This window comes from Hipposideros armiger, unplaced genomic scaffold (genome assembly GCF_001890085.2).
Source record: "Hipposideros armiger isolate ML-2016 unplaced genomic scaffold, ASM189008v1 scaffold_26, whole genome shotgun sequence".
NCBI lineage: Eukaryota > Metazoa > Chordata > Mammalia > Chiroptera > Hipposideridae > Hipposideros > Hipposideros armiger.
Genome location: NW_017731376.1, coordinates 5,664,984 through 5,680,707, shown reverse-complemented (window position 1 = coordinate 5,680,707; position 15,724 = coordinate 5,664,984). Strand labels below are relative to the sequence as shown.

Genomic DNA, 15,724 nt, shown 5'->3' with positions numbered 1-15,724 from the left:
TAAGCCATACAATTTGTAGTACTTTAGTTATGGCAGCCCTAGGAAATACATGCTAGGGTTTCATAATAATACATGTTTGGGAGGGGCTGGGTGGTCAGCGATATAACACTTATATAAGCCCAGCCTAAATAGGAACGTTAGTCTTCAGTAATAATTCCCTCTAATATTGAAGGGGGTCCAGTAAAAGGTCTAGGGCAACTCTCACTAAAATCTCCTGCCATGCCCTATTCTCTAGCTTCCCCACCCCCCAGTTCCTAGCCCCCCCAAATCCTTTTGCCCAAGGGCATTCTATTTCCTTTCTCAGTTCCTCTTTCATTTTGCCTGTCAATGAAGAGCTCAATCCCCAAAACAGAGTATCTGGCCAGATCCACTCTCCTTCCCCCAGGCCCCTGGAGAAACTACTACTTTCCTGTCAGCTTCTCTGCCCAATGGACTGCAAAGCTTCTTCTTTTCCTAGAGAATGGGGGTGGAGCAAGGAGCTAAACAGGTGAGGGGAAGAGGCGAGGCTCTGAACATCACACATTAAACAGCGTTCTCCCCATTCACCATCTTTCCTACACACACACATACATCTTAGTTTTTGTTCCATTTGAAGAGATACTTGGTTTAATGAAGCAGTTACAGAGAAGTCAAGCCTTCTAGAAATTTCTGCAGTGTTCATTGAGTGACTGAAGCTCACACTCCTTGCCAGTTATTTATTATACTCTCTTATGGAACGTCATGGTTTGTTTTTCTCTAACTATAGGTCTAGAAAGGGAACCAGTAAAAGGAAGAGAAGGGGACCAAGGATTAAGTACTCTAAGAAGAATCTTTTTTCCTTCCCTTCCTTTCGCTCCAATGTTTCGATATAATCTCAAATAAGGTTAGTTATGAGCAATGATAAGAAGATGTATTAAATACCCATTTTCCTAAGAAAATGTTGTATTACAGCTGCTTTACAACTGAGGCAATAATTAATTAGAGTCAAGAGAAGATATGAAACTCTCCTTAGAGGCTTAAAAAGGAGGCTAAAAATGTGGACATTGATAGGGAACTCTAACAGTGCTCATTTTTAATAACATGATTTATATATTTTTTTAAAGAATATTTTTAACTGCCTGCCTCCCTTTGTATTTTTAAAAATTTTTACAGGGCTGTGGAGACTCATGGCTAGGTCTTGGGGGAGACATAGTAATTAGAGACATAAGAATAGCTAGCACAATTTCACATGGAAAATGTCTCAACTGTGGTCATCATGACATGGGTTTGGGAATAAGCCACCTCATTCCACAAGACAAAACTGGGAGAAACGAACTTAGTCATAGAGATGCAGAGCTGAATTCCCAGGAAAACATAAAACACATGCTTCAGGGTATTACCTTTGAAGATACCACGTTTATCTTGGGCCACAGATTGTTCATAGAATGCTGTGCGTCTACCTCCAGTTGAAACAAGAGACACAGAATGAATATTTTTAGGTCAATGAGTTTCACATTTTACATTTTCTCAAGTCTTCAGCTTCCTTGAATACTCATGCGGAAAGTACTTTAAGGAGAGAGAGTTTAGAGTTGTTGACTATAATGAACAGACTCTAAGGTGGTTCCCATGATCCCTTGCTCTTGGTGTTCCTGCCCTTGTACAAGCTTCTCTCTTTGAGTGTAGTTAGGGCTTCTGACTTGCTTCCAGCCAACAATGACAAAAGTGATGGGATGCTGCTCTCAAAATTATGTTATATGGCAAAGTTGATGGGATATCACCCCCACGATTACATTACATTGAATAAGACTGTCTTGCTAGCAGATGCACTCTGGAGTATGGCTCTCTTTGCTGGTGTTAAATAATCAAACTTTTATGAGTCTTACAGCTGCAATAAAACGAATAATGCCAACAAGTGGGATTAATTTAAAAGCAGGCCTTTCCTCCTCTGAGCCTCCAGATGAGAACCCAGCCCTGGCTGACACCTTGATTGCAACCTTTAGTAGACCTAGCCAAGATGGACCCAGGCTCCTGACCTACATAGTCTGTGAGGTAGCAAATGTGTGTTGTTTTAAATCACTAAGTATGTGGTAATTTGTTATACAGCAATATGAATGAATACACTTACCTTTGGTAACTTATATTTTGGACCAAGTATTCTTATATTGGGTTTCTTTCGTTGAGAGTTTGAAAACTATTGATTAGATACAGAACTCAGACTAAAGGAAATACATGAGGCCACATTTAAAAAAAAAATTATAATGTAGTCAAAGTTAATCTTGGAATTTCCCTTTGACGGCTCCACAATTTCTTCACGTGTTCTTGCTTCATTTGCTGCTTGACTCAGGTCTCAGGCTCCCCACCTTTCCATCCTTAATTCCCCTCAAAGCTCACCTGCTCTGTGTTGTATTCTCTTTTGACTCCATCATGATCTTTCAACTCACTTTATTTTTATTTATTTAGTAAATATATAAATCCATGCTGCATTCTAACCATGTTTTACTGTTAACTCACTTAAGGTTTATAACAACCCTATAAGGTAGGTACTATAATTATCCCCATTCTTCAGATGAGGAAGTTGTACCATCACAGTTATTCTAATAAAACACATGCTGTTTCGTGGAAATAGGCAGCAATAGCTAAAGCTTCCAATGATTCTAGGAATGTTTAAATGACTTGTAGGAAAACAGGAAGCAATTCTAGCTACTCTCATGGTAGGAACTTCAGGACAATAGAGAATACACATTTAGGGGAAGGGATCCATTAACATTCTTTCAATCATTCTCCTGGAATCTTGTATGTGGTCCGGGTGCAGGGAGGTTCCAGAACTACCTGGTTCAACTCTCCCAAACTGCAGTTCAGATTCACTCCGAGCAACTGGCTGGCTATCTGTCCATAGCCGGGACCACGTTTATTTCATTGCTGTATCCCCAGTGTCTAGCTGGTGCCCAGATCCTGATGGGGGTCCAAAAGTATGTTGAATAACTGGCTGGCTGACCGACTGAATGACCGAAGGGAAACTAAAAAGCTTCGACATTCTCTTAAGCAGGAAATTGTTCCTGGACTAGAAACGACAGATGTAATTGCATCTTATGTCAAAGGATGATATGCCTCAGTGCAAAAAGGGAGGAATTTATCCCAGACATACAAGATCATAGAAGAAAGGAGATCCAAATGGATATTTTAAAAAGAATTTTATTGGAAAAACAACAACAAACAATTGGAGAGAGAGGTAAGAGGATGATGTTGAGGGCAAACTAGACGTTGCCCAGGTCAGTCAGAATAAATTGAACATAACGCAAAAGGTAACGGGCAAAACTATCAGGCAACCAGAAATGCTGGATGCTCTAGTTCCAGGAAATGACTAGAGAAGGAAGTTGACAGGAGGTGGGAGAAGAATATCAATAATGATAAAGGCAACCATTTACAGATACTATTCTGTTCTAGGCAGGATTCTCACTGCTTTGTGCTTATCCATTCGTTTCGGCACTACTCTGTGAATTAGATTCTATTGTTATTATCACCACCAGTTTACAAATGATAAAACTCAATAACAGAGAGATTAACTTGTTCCAGGTCACAGAGCTTATAAGTAGTAAAGCTGAGGTTTGAATCTAGGCAGTTCGCTCAGTCTGTATCATTCACCATTACCATTTATCACCTCTCGTATAGCACAGATGACCTCAATCAATGTAAGGGCAGTAACCATGGCAAGTAAATGAACAATTTAAGTTGTTTTTTAAAGGTTTTGTTTTCAATGCAAAAGTCCTCTCAACACCAACCCCTGCCCCCCCCCTCCCCGCACGAACTCCGTATAACCAGATTGCACTCCCTCTCAAGTCCCTCCTATATAGAAATTCTAGAGCTGTCATCTTACTAAACATCTGGCTGAGAATTGAAGGTAGAAACTGGTGGAGATCCTTAGGAACAGGAAGCAATTCAACTGTCCAAAAGGTACAGGGATTCTTCAAAAACTAAATGTGGTGGACGGAAAAAAAAAAAAGAAAAAAGATGGAGTGGGGAGCTGTTTTAGATTATAAGTGACTAAAGAGACATTGCTATCAATACAATGCATGAAATTTGATTAAAATAAAAACAGCTGTAAAAGACAGTTGGGGTGGTTAAGAAATTTACCACTAGACTAGATAATAGCTGTTATTAAGGAATTAGAGTTAATTTTCTCAGGTCTGATCATAGTAAGGTAGTCATGTAGGAAATGCTCCATATTTTTAGGAGATACATGTTAAATACAGCATTTAGGGGTGAAGTGTCATGATTTCTAAAACTAATTTTCCAATAGTACAGGAAGAAAAATAGAAAGATTGCCCAATTTGTAAATCAAATATGGCAAAATGTTAACAATTATTGAATTTGGTGGAGGCTAGACAGATGTGTACTATAATATTCTTTCAGGCTTCCTATATCTTATTTTCATAATAATAAGTTTTGTGGGAAGGAATTCAGAGGGAGGAGGCAGTGATAGCTTACGATTGGCTGGAAGAAGGCAGTGAACCTGGCCAATGTAAAGGCTTTTAGGATTGAGTTAAAGAGCGGAGGCTTGACCACACAGGGTTGAGTGCACATACTTCATACTTTCTCAATCTAACAGAAATACAGAACTGGACTGAGGACCGGATGGGAGATTTGGCAGCTTTTCCAACAAAGATAGCAGGGGCAGCTGTAGAGGTAATAAAACTGCCTGAACTCATTCATAAAGTCAAGAAGATTGGACTCGAGATGGGGGACTCTGCATGTACTGGCGATTTTCTGGGAGCAGCTGAAGCTGCTCTGCCAGGGCTGAAACTTCCTCCCTCCACTGCTCACTAGCTGTGTGACCTTGGGCCAGTTACTTAACTTCTCCGACACACAGTTTTCTCTACTCACACTTAACTCATGGGATTGTTGTGTGTGAAGATTAAACTGAACAATGTATATAAAACGCTGAACACAGGGCATGGCCCACAGCCAACATTCAACAAATTCTACTCTCATTTTTGTCACATGAGGGAGAACCCTTGTTTGCCACTGACTATAGCAGCAAAACCATCCCAGCCCACATCTCCTGCAGTTTTGTTCACAATGCATGTATGTTTGAGTTATTTAAATTTTTTTTTTTAAAGTAAAATTGTGTGGCTTGGGGTTAGCAGTGATGCTGATGAAGTTAAACAGTGGAGATTAAGCCGTAGTGAGAAAAGTAAACATTGAGGTCTCTGCTTCAGTGTTTATCCTCAATGATACCTCATCTTTGCCTGTGTAATTATCTCTCCAGCACCAATGGATAATTCCATTAACATCACCACTTAAACCTAGCCTTGCTGGGCTGCTCAGGGTTCCCTGGCTGCTTGTGAAATCTTAGGGGTCTTGTATCATTTTAGAATTAAATAGAGAAAGTAAATTATTCAAAACATTCCTTTTTTTTTTCCTGAACAAAGATCAGTACATCCTTGACCTCATCTTTCCTAAAAATGTATTGCTGCCCAGAATATTATCTATAGCAATTCAGTGCTGGCTTTATTATGGATTTGAGGGTTGGTGTGTGTCAAATGTGACTAGTCACTGGTGAGCTGGTTTCTAATTGAGGATGAGAAGTGGGCAGGGGACATGTGAGGTTGTCTCTGAAGACTCCGAAATGCTAGAAAAGCACTCTGGCAACAAAACCCAGATCACGTATACACATAGCAGACATGATGGTGACCCAGAGAGTTACCAAAGGAAATAAAGGAGGCAAATTTCATGAGAAATTCCGCCTACACTTCCATTATTTAAAATGAGTGTATACTGTTCATCTAGGCCTTTGATCAGAAGCCCTTTTACGGGTCTCATGGCTGGTTGGCAGTTTTGACAGAGAGTATGTGAGAGTCATTAGCAAAATACTCCTATGGTGAGGAGGCTACAGTTTATGAGGCGCTTCCTTCCACATGATACCTCTTAATTCCAAATCCTCACAATAGCCTTGCCAGGTTGGCATTGTTACTACGCCATGCACACACGCTGCTGCTTATTACAGATAAGGACCCTGAGGCTCAGAGAGGTTAAATAGGGCGCCTGACACTGCAATTCAAATATGGTGGAAGGAGGACTTCAGTGGCTGTCTTTGACCTACATGGTTTTTCTGAGAGAGAAGGGAAGTGTTTCTCATTCCATTTTCACTGTGTGCAAGGGGTTTCAGGCTTCCTGTCAGTATTACAGATTTATCTTCTTTCAAAGATAGGAAGTCAGGGTGTGTGCAGGGCACACATTTCCCCCACTAGACTGACCCCAAGATGACCTTTACACTCATCTCCACTATCTGTTAATTCTTGTGTCTGGGTTCCGATGGAAGTGTTGACAGAATGAATGAATGACGTGGGATAATGGATATCTCTCTCACAAGGCTAACACATAGTAGGCATTTAAACAAGCGTTCTTTAATTTAAAAACAATATTTATTTACTAGCTCTGGCGGCAGATTTGGTCAGGAAAGAGGTCAAAGGGTTGACTTAAATTAGGTTTGAAGGTTGGCTGGAATTCAATTACCCATGACCCTCTAGTCTTTCCTGCCAGCCATGATTAATGGAGCTGGCTAAAGTAGGTTGGGATTAGTAACACTGCAATCAACTGTTTTTTGGAAAATGAAGACGTGGGAATTATCTAAGAAGCATTCAGAGGCCAGATGACATTTCTTAGGTTGGAAATATCCTTGTGATTTAGCCTAATAACAGCAAGGCTCAGATTTAGAGACAAAGGGCATACACGATAAAGCTGGGCAGTCATTGCTCCTGTTTTTTTCACCGTGCTGCTGGCTTAGCAGCTCTGCCTGACATGGGTAAATTATCATCGAGGGCTATGGATGGTTTGGATCCAGATTTCTAAAGAACACCTTGCTCTTGGATATTCGGGACATATATTAGGGAAAGAGGCCAATTGAAAAATCAGAGAACTAGTGGGCCAGCTGAGTGGCACATTGGTTAGGAGTTGGCTTGGGATGCCAGCTCTGAACAGCAGGGCCCCGGTTCAGATCCCACATGAAGGCCACTGACACTGCATCCTCTACAGCTAAGATGGTGAACAACAGCTCGACCTGGAGCTGGGCTGCCGTGAGTCACCGACGACCGTAGGCTGCAGTGGGACTGGCCTGCAGTGGGAGTGAGTTTTCAGGAGCTGCCGTGAGTTGCTGTGCGCGGCTGTCCAATGGACAACAAGTGACTGCCTCACCCGGGAAGAGCGCAATGATAATACCAACATGAGCCAGTGAAGCAATGTCCTCCACAACTAGACTGAAGAACAAAAGGACAGAAACTTGTCTGTTCCCTTTCCCCGATTCCCCAATGCTGTTCTCCTCCCCCAATTCCCTAATAAAATCTTTTAAAAAAAAAAGAAAATCAGACAAATACACAAGTTAAAATAAGAAAAAAATCTACCCTTATCATCAACACTTTCCTTTTTACCAATACAGATTTCCCTTCTCAACCTCACCCTGAGGTTTATCTAATCTCATTCCAAGGATAGAAGAAGGCCTTGAGAACCCAGGACACAGCTACAAGTTTCTTTTCATGTAAAAACATTCTTTTGGAACCAATCTCTGGGAAGGTATTTTGAAAATACGGTAATAATAGTTGCTAGCTTGTTTGTTTTTTACAATATCCACTAACTTTTTTGAATCAGCTTTCAAAATGTTCTAGTTCTCCTGCCTTTGTCTAGCAACCGTACATTTTCCACTAGTAGGTGAGGGAAACCCAAGAAGATACAACATATATTTTCCCTTTTTGTTATAATTCTAACCTTGCACCTCGGTTTTGTCCACCCTTGATTTCAGAGCCCAAAACTTGTAGCCTTTCCTAATTGCACTGCTGGCTTATGAAGGCAAATTAAGGAATCATTAAGGTACCTATCTTTGCCCCGTCCTTGGCCAAGTTGCTTAATTAACTTAGTTAAAATGCAGTCTAGTGTTATGAGAGTAATTGCACTTATGTGTCTTAATAACTTATCTGTCCCTATGCAATAGTCCACTCTAATAAAAAATATACACATACAATTTGACGTATGGATCTTCAAGCTCACAAAATGAGCTCAAACTTGAAAGAGATCCAGACTTATAACAACGTTTATTATTTTTAGAGCATTACCTAGTCATTTTGATTAATTCACTTGGAGTGCTTTTCCCTGCAGCTCCCCAGGGAGAGGTGGAGGAAAAGATGGTAAAACATAAATTTCTTTTGGTGACGAGTTCACATCTGTTTAGAACTGTAACATGGCAAATCATTGTGAAATCTTCTAATGGATGCCTGTCCCATGCCAAGTAAGCCCAGGACCAAAAGCACATAAAGAAATAATTGAAAGACACTGGACTGAATCCAAGAGGCTGTGGCTAATGTTTCACCTAATCTCTCTCCCGGTCTCTCCTGCCTACGGCTGGCCCTACCCACACGATATGCACTTCAGAGCTTCCTTGCAGCTGCTGCTTGGCTATTTGCAACCTCTAACCCCCTGGCAGAAGAATGAGAACTATGAATCCAAAAGCAAAAAAAGGGGAAAATTAGCACCTGCAGTAAGAACGGTCTGTTGGAGGCTAGGCTAGCACTGTCTTTTTCTGAAAAGGTTAGTTCTCCTCTGGTGGGGATGGGGACTGACCAGGGATAGGCCTCAGCCTGCATGTGGCCAGCCCAGGGCCAGGAAGAGGTGCCCAGTGGGCTGGCGGTGGTACTGGGTCAGCTCCCGGGACTCTGCAGCTTAGGGTGGGGAGGTATAAGAGCTGGGAAAAAAAGTTTCAAAAATACGTTTTAAAAAAGAGCCCATTTTGTTTTCAGTTCTTTTTATCTTGGCTCTATCTCTTGCACCACTGACTCCAGAACTTTAGAAGCTCAGGGTGGGGTTGGGTGGGGCTGAGTGACTTTTTTTTCTTAAAGGGAAAGAACAGGGAAGTCTCCTGGAACATTTACACTTTGCTTAAACTTGATCATAGTCATGAATAAAACCACTGAGCAGTGTCTGGTACTATTTCTTTGGAACCGGCATTTGCAAAGGTGGCATGCACAAACCAGAGAGCAGAAAGGAATTCTGCTGCTACTCACGGGGGAATTTGGACCTGCGAGATGGTCATAATGTTAATAATTGATGATTTCAGCTGGCATAAGCCAGTCTCTGAGCTTCAAGACAATATGTTTGGAATTGGCAGCAAAAACAATCATTTATTGCTAGGAAGGGCTTACTGAGTTTTGGCTATTTTAGGACACATAGAGAGATTTTTAGATCCTGTATTTCATACTCAAAAATAAATAAATAAATAAATAAATAAATAAAGCCTTCCCCCTCCCCACAAATAATTTAGCTAAGTTTTAGGTCTGGAATTTATCCTTTTAACAAAACAGATGCACTATAAGAAAACATAATATGTGAAAACTCAAACTTGCCAAATTAAATATAGAGAAATCAAGCATTTTTACAGAAGGATTTGTTATGGGAAATTTTAAATAAAAACCCTTTAAATATCTTTAGGAATTGATGTGCGTGTTAACCTTTTAGGATCATGTACAGGGAAGATACCCTACATAAACATCATTCTTAATTCGGAAACTATGCAGGCTTTGGAGTCTCGTGTCCCTGGAGTCAAATCCCAGCTCCACCACTCACAGAAGTGTGACTGAGGTCAAGGTGGCTTCACTCCTCTGGGCCTCAGTTTCCCCATCTGTGAAATGAGGGCAGTAATAATACCTGCCTCATAAGACTTAAATGAGCTGCTTGTTACACATAAAGTACTTGGGGAGTCCCTGTCACCCAAGAGATGTTTTGTGGCTCTTAGCTTCTTGTGGCTTTCTTCTTTTGCACCACTGAGATCACATGGGGCAGCCAGCAGAGAACAAAAGAAAATTCGGCCCTTCGTTGTAGCTTTAGCTTTCTCGGGTTTAGGTCAAGTAAAACGTGACCTAAACAAATACAGCCCTGACACCTATAGCTGTTTCCACCTTTCTCATATTTATTTATTGTTTAAACAATACTTACATAGCACTTACCATGTGATAGGCATGTTCTAAGCACTTGACAAATACTGACTCGCCTAATCTTTTATGACAACACTATGAAATGTGTGCTATTATTATTTCCATTTTACAGGTGAGGAAGCAGAAACACAGAGAGCTTGACTACCTGGGCCTTGACTACAATGTCACATAAGAAGTTAAGTGGCACAGCCAGGGTTTGAACCCAGGCCTGCTAGCCATCCCCTCATATGTACCATGGGTGTGTTCTTTAGTTGGGAAGCCTCGCTGAGAACAAAGCAAGACGAATGAAATACCAGGGCCAGTTCTGCACATGCTAAAACAGCAGAGCTAGAAGCATTGAAGTTGCAAAAGTCCCTGTTGATAAGCTTTCCGTAGCCACAACCTCAGAGCAGAGGGACCTAGATGAGGTTGGCTGAACAAGCAACAGGTCGATTTCCCAGGCCTTTGGCGCTCTGCCCATCTCTGTACTCCCACCGTCTGGGAGGGTGCAGCCTTGTCTCTGATTTCTTCATTCTTCCCCACACCCTCGGCTGGGTGAGTATGAATTTGCTGGCTGTTGCAGCCTGAATGTGGACAGAAGGATGGCAGAGGGAGGAAAGCACTAAAGTAATCAAGAAGAAAAGAAATAACTTGTTTTAAAAGTTCAATAACTTTTTTTTTTTAATTACAAAAGCAATACGTGTTTGTGGTGAACATTGTTAAGGGCCTGACTCCACCCCCTTTCCCAACCCCCTCCTCCCTTCCACGGTCCAGCTAGGGATGGTCACGTGACACAAATCTGGTCAATTAGGCCTAAGTCTGTCATGGGGTTCCTAGGAATGCTCTTGTTTTCCCGAGATAGGCACTGACCTTCCTGACCCCCTTTCCTTCTGAATGCGTATGCATAACTGGAGGTGCAGTGGCTACGTTAAGGCCATGAAGGAAAAGCCATGCAAATTTCAGACATTGGTTCTGGCCCTGTTTAGCTGCTAAAGCACAATAGTTTGGATTTTTATAACTTGCAGCCACAGACAATCTTATCTAAACAATGTTCTATATACCATGTTCATGTAGAAAAGTTAGAAAATACAGGGGAAAAAAGGAAAAAAGAAAAAAAAGGTCACCTATAATCCGATAATCCAGAAATAACCCAAATTAATGTTTCAATATTTGGCTCTTCAATTTTTTCCTCTTTGTACAAAAATATGAAATAATGCTCTTTTGTAATTGATTCTTTTCCTTACCAATGTGCTATGGCCATATTTCAATATCAATCATATTTATCATTGTCACTGTATAGATATTTCAAAGTTTATTTAACCAGTTCCCTCTTGTTGAACATTTGTTACTTCCATTTTTTTTTTTTTTTAAATTGGGGAATCGGGGGAAGGGGAACAGACAAGTTGCTGTCCTTTTGTTCTTCAGTCTAGTTGTGGAGGATGTTGCTTCACTGGCCCAATTTGGCACCATCATTGCGCTCTTCCCGGGCGAGGCAGATCAGTCGCTGGCTTCTGGACGGCCGTTCACTGCGGCTGCTGGCCACTCACCCTGGCTGCTGGCTACATATGGTAGCCCATGGCAACCCACTGCCACAGGGGCTGCAGCCTACGCCATCGCCGACGACCCACGGCAGCCCAGCTCCAGGTCGAGCTGTTGTTCAGCATCTTAGCTGTAGAGGGCAGTGTCACTGGCCCTTATATGTGGGATCCGAACCGGGGTCCTCTGTCGTCCTAAGCCAGTTCTTAACCAACACGCACTCGGCCGGCCCTGTTGCTTCCAATTTTTAACTGTTGTAAATAATGAGAGTGTGAACGTGTTAGGAATGCATCTTTGTCTGATTATTTCCTTAGGATTATTCCCTGAGGATAAAGTCCTAAAATTGACATGAACTGCTGGGTTAAAGAGAATGCACATTTTGGGGGCTTTATATACCTGTAGATAAAATGCCCTTCGGAAAGCTTTTACCAAATTTTATACTTTTACTTGCAATGTGTGCCTCTCCCTCACATCATTGTCAACACTGGGAATTCTCACCTTTTGAAAAATATCTGTCAGTTTAACAGGCAATATATACAGACTAATTTAATAATTTAATTATTAAGTTTAACATATGTCCATGATATCATTTGCCATTTCCAATTCTATTAGTCATCTACTATGTGCCAAACATTGGGATAGGTACTTTGCATATTTATTTCTTTTAATCCTCACAAATTCATTATCATATGTTTCATGGATGACTAAACTACAGCTCAGTGAAGTTAAGTAACTTGCACAACTAGTAAGTGATCAAACTGGGCTTCATAACTACGTCTTCCTGCCTCCAAAGCAGAAACTATAATAAAGTTTTTTTAAAAAAGGGAGGTGGGGCACTGTATACATTTTGAAGTCCTACAGGAACCAGTAGGAAAGGGCTGGCCCTCTCCAAGGGATAATTGAGGAGAGTTTGTGGGAGGAACTCTTTACAAGGTCTGGGGAGGGTTAAGAGACCAGTCAATGGCTGGTGAAGCACCAAGGGACTATCAGTGGCAGGAAGTGATGGTCATTCCAGGTCCAAAGGGGCAGGAAGAGGGACTTGATGTCTATAGCTACGAGAGAAGGGCTGACGAAGCCAAAACACAGAGCAGCGGAGACACAAATAATACACTCAACTCTGCTCTCCTGCTGATGACCCCCATTGGCCAAATCCAACCAGAAGCCAGAGGACAAGAAAGCCTGGATGAGTCATCCAAAGAAAACCCACTTCAGGGACACATGACAAGGGAATGAAGGGTTTATATTAGACCTACATGGGCACATTTGCTCTTTAGTACCTTTACAAGAGCAGAACTGTATCATCCCGCAACTAACTGTTGTCACACGTTTACAATTCATGTTCAAGGCTGCTACAGGATTAAATGCGACTTTCTCGGGAAAGGGCTTAGTACAGTTTGATATGTAGTAAGCACTCAATAAAAATGAGTTATTATTGTTTTCACACTTAGAATCGGAACGCCATTCATGTACAGGCACCACTCCTGAAGATACTTCATCTTATTCTTTTTTCCATTGGCACCTCAGCTCTCAAACCACTGGTCATAAAACAATAACAACAAACCACAGAAACAAAATAAAACAAAGAAAGGGGAAGGAAAAAAAACAATTTCTTCTTGGGTAGAACTGGGCACATTCCCCAAACCCTCCGGCTCTAAAGTATGGCCGTGGGGCTGAGTTCTAGCTAATGGAATGTGAGCAGAAGTGCTGGGCACAATTTCCAGGCCTGACTCATAAAAACCTCTCACATGCATTCCTCCATGCCATTTCCTCTTTTGCCAGGTCAGTGTCAGTGAATAGGATAGCCTCAGAATCTCTGTTTGAAGAAAGACAGAGCCCCTGTCAGTCTGTGTTTGAGTCCCCACCCCAGCCAACCTCTCCTGACTTAGAATTGCCTTGGGTCTTTATAGAAACGCAACATAAAAGTTGATGCTGTTAAACTATTGACATATTAGAGCTTCTTTGCTATAGCATCTAGTGGTATGCCACAATTAAGACAAAAAAAACAAACATATTAGTGCAATATTTGGACAAGGACCCAGACCAGCATTGACAGAAAGAAATAAGTGCATAGTGAGGCTTCTCAGGAAAGAGCTCCCCAGTTCTAAGGCCCTTGACCTTCCTTTCCCTGATGAGAACTTAATTTTGGTTTACTTAAAGTATTATGCTCAATGAAGAATCTCTCTTAGAAATACTTTAAAATGAACAGAAATTACCAAAAGTGCGAGAGGCCTGGCACTGCGTGTCAAGATCTGAGTTCACACCCAGTCCCATTCCTTTACAGCAGTGGACCTTGGGCAGGTGACCTTGACTTCTCTGACTTAATATGTACAAAGAACTGAAAACTGTGTCAGACACATGGGTGGCACTCAATGCAGGCTCGATGAATAAGAGAATCATGTGAGAAGAAAAGATAGGTGTTCGGTCCCTCCCCTCTCTTCTGTTCAACCAGGACTATCTCTGACTCCTACAGTTCCTTCTGTCTCAGAAGAAGTGTGGACAGTGATGTGGAGGAATAGGGGGACAGAGAAAGGATAAGGGCTTGGACATGACCAGCCACATGTCTCATTCCTTCCTCCTCTGAGATTGACACAGAACCCCACTCCCCGCAGCTGCTGGCTCCCAAAGTGTAGCCCTAGAGTTAGAAACCAGGCTCTGGATATAGAGTCCCTGGGTTTGAATCTTGGCTGTATCATTTACTGCAAAGCACCTGGGACAATGCCTGGCCTATGTGGCTGCTATAAACATTAGCTATTATTACTGTTACTGCTTTGGTGAAACCCTTCAGTACCTGTCAGCATACAGAGATGTTCTGGACGAGATCGTTGCCTCTTCTCCTTGGCAGATGCCAGCACAGGTTCCACCTTGAGGATGCACCTTGTCTTAAAACCCCTGCCCCCATCCATGCCTTATTTGACCGAATGCCACCAATTCAGGAAAAAAAAATTTTTTTTAATGATTTGTGAGCCTTACAAATAGACGAGAAGAAAGGGAAAGACTTCAGAACTACTAAGGCACCAGATCGGCGCTGTGAAGACAGTGACAGATGGATGGGTGACCTGGTTACATCACGTTTCAGCTGCATGGCAGGGAAACGCCAACTTTAACATCAGTTAAATGGGGAATCATCCCGCCCGATAATGAGAAGAGAAAGATAATGGCTACAGCACATTAAAACACAGAGGGTGCCAAAAATATGTATACACATTTTAAGAAAGGAAAAAAACATATTAAAATTGTAATACTCAATATATACTGATAACAAAAGATATGTATATACATTTTTTGGCACCCTGGTATATGAAGCTAAAGGTATCTATAAAATGCATATAATAGGTAGGACATATTTTCAGTATAGATTCCATCAACTTAAGGTCCCTAAAACCTAACACCCTCACACAATGATTTTATAATGTAACATGGTTTGTGTATAAAGAAAACATTATTCTGCATAGCTGCTGGGGTGAACCCAAAGTTCCCGGACCTAAGGTCTTGCTGTTGTTCCATAGCCAGGGCCAGGAGGAACATTTTAGTTAAAAGAATAGGCTGAGAAATGGAGAAATAGAGATTATTCAGGCCCACCTACTATGTGCCAGGTGTTTAACAGATGCCACCTCATTTAATCAGCATTAATCTATGCTTTACAGATAGCTCTCAGGAAACCATCTATTCCTGTGCTGAAAGCATACCTCAGGAATTATCATGACCTAGATTTAAAGCTGGACGCTGCCACTTTCTAGCTGTGTGATATTTAGAAAAGTTACAGAACCCCTCTGAGTTAGGGACGAGTAAGGAGGCCAGCATATGTAACACTGGTACATAATAGGTACCTACCTGATCAACAGGAATTTTTTTCTCTTGCTCTTATTAGTGGTTTTTAACTTTGACTGCACATTGCAATCACTTGAGGAGCTTTAAAAATATACTTGCCTGAGCTTTTCCTCCAGAGATTTGGATTTAATTGGTCCAGGGTGGGGCCTGGCCATGGGCATGGGGATTTTTAAAAGCTCCCCCCCCCGGGGAAATCAAAAGTACAGCCAAGGCTGAAAACAATTTGTCTTAATTGAATCATCCAGTATCAAGCAGGGAGTTAATGGGTGATGTACTAATCGTGTTCTTAATCACATTGGGCTGAGTTATCAGAACTGGGAATTCTGGGAACTGCTGACGCTCCTCCCATCTGCCATTAAGGGGAAGGGCACAGAAAGCATGAGCTGCCTCAGCCACGTGTCCTCCAGATGAAGAAAAGGCCGGGCTAGTGGTTTGCTCTTGAAGAATGA

General features: G+C 41.7%; 1 long non-coding RNA gene across 1 annotated transcript in view; it reads left to right on the top strand.

Annotated features, from left to right (window-relative positions):
• The first annotated feature begins 8,433 nt into the window (after positions 1-8,433).
• Positions 8,434-15,724, top strand: part of LOC109379430 (uncharacterized) — a 37,918-nt gene continuing 30,627 nt past the window's right edge. Inside the window, exons 1-2 of the long non-coding RNA XR_002123205.1 lie at positions 8,434-8,532; positions 10,045-10,466. This is a non-coding gene — a long non-coding RNA (uncharacterized LOC109379430). The remainder of the gene's footprint in view (positions 8,533-10,044; positions 10,467-15,724) is intronic.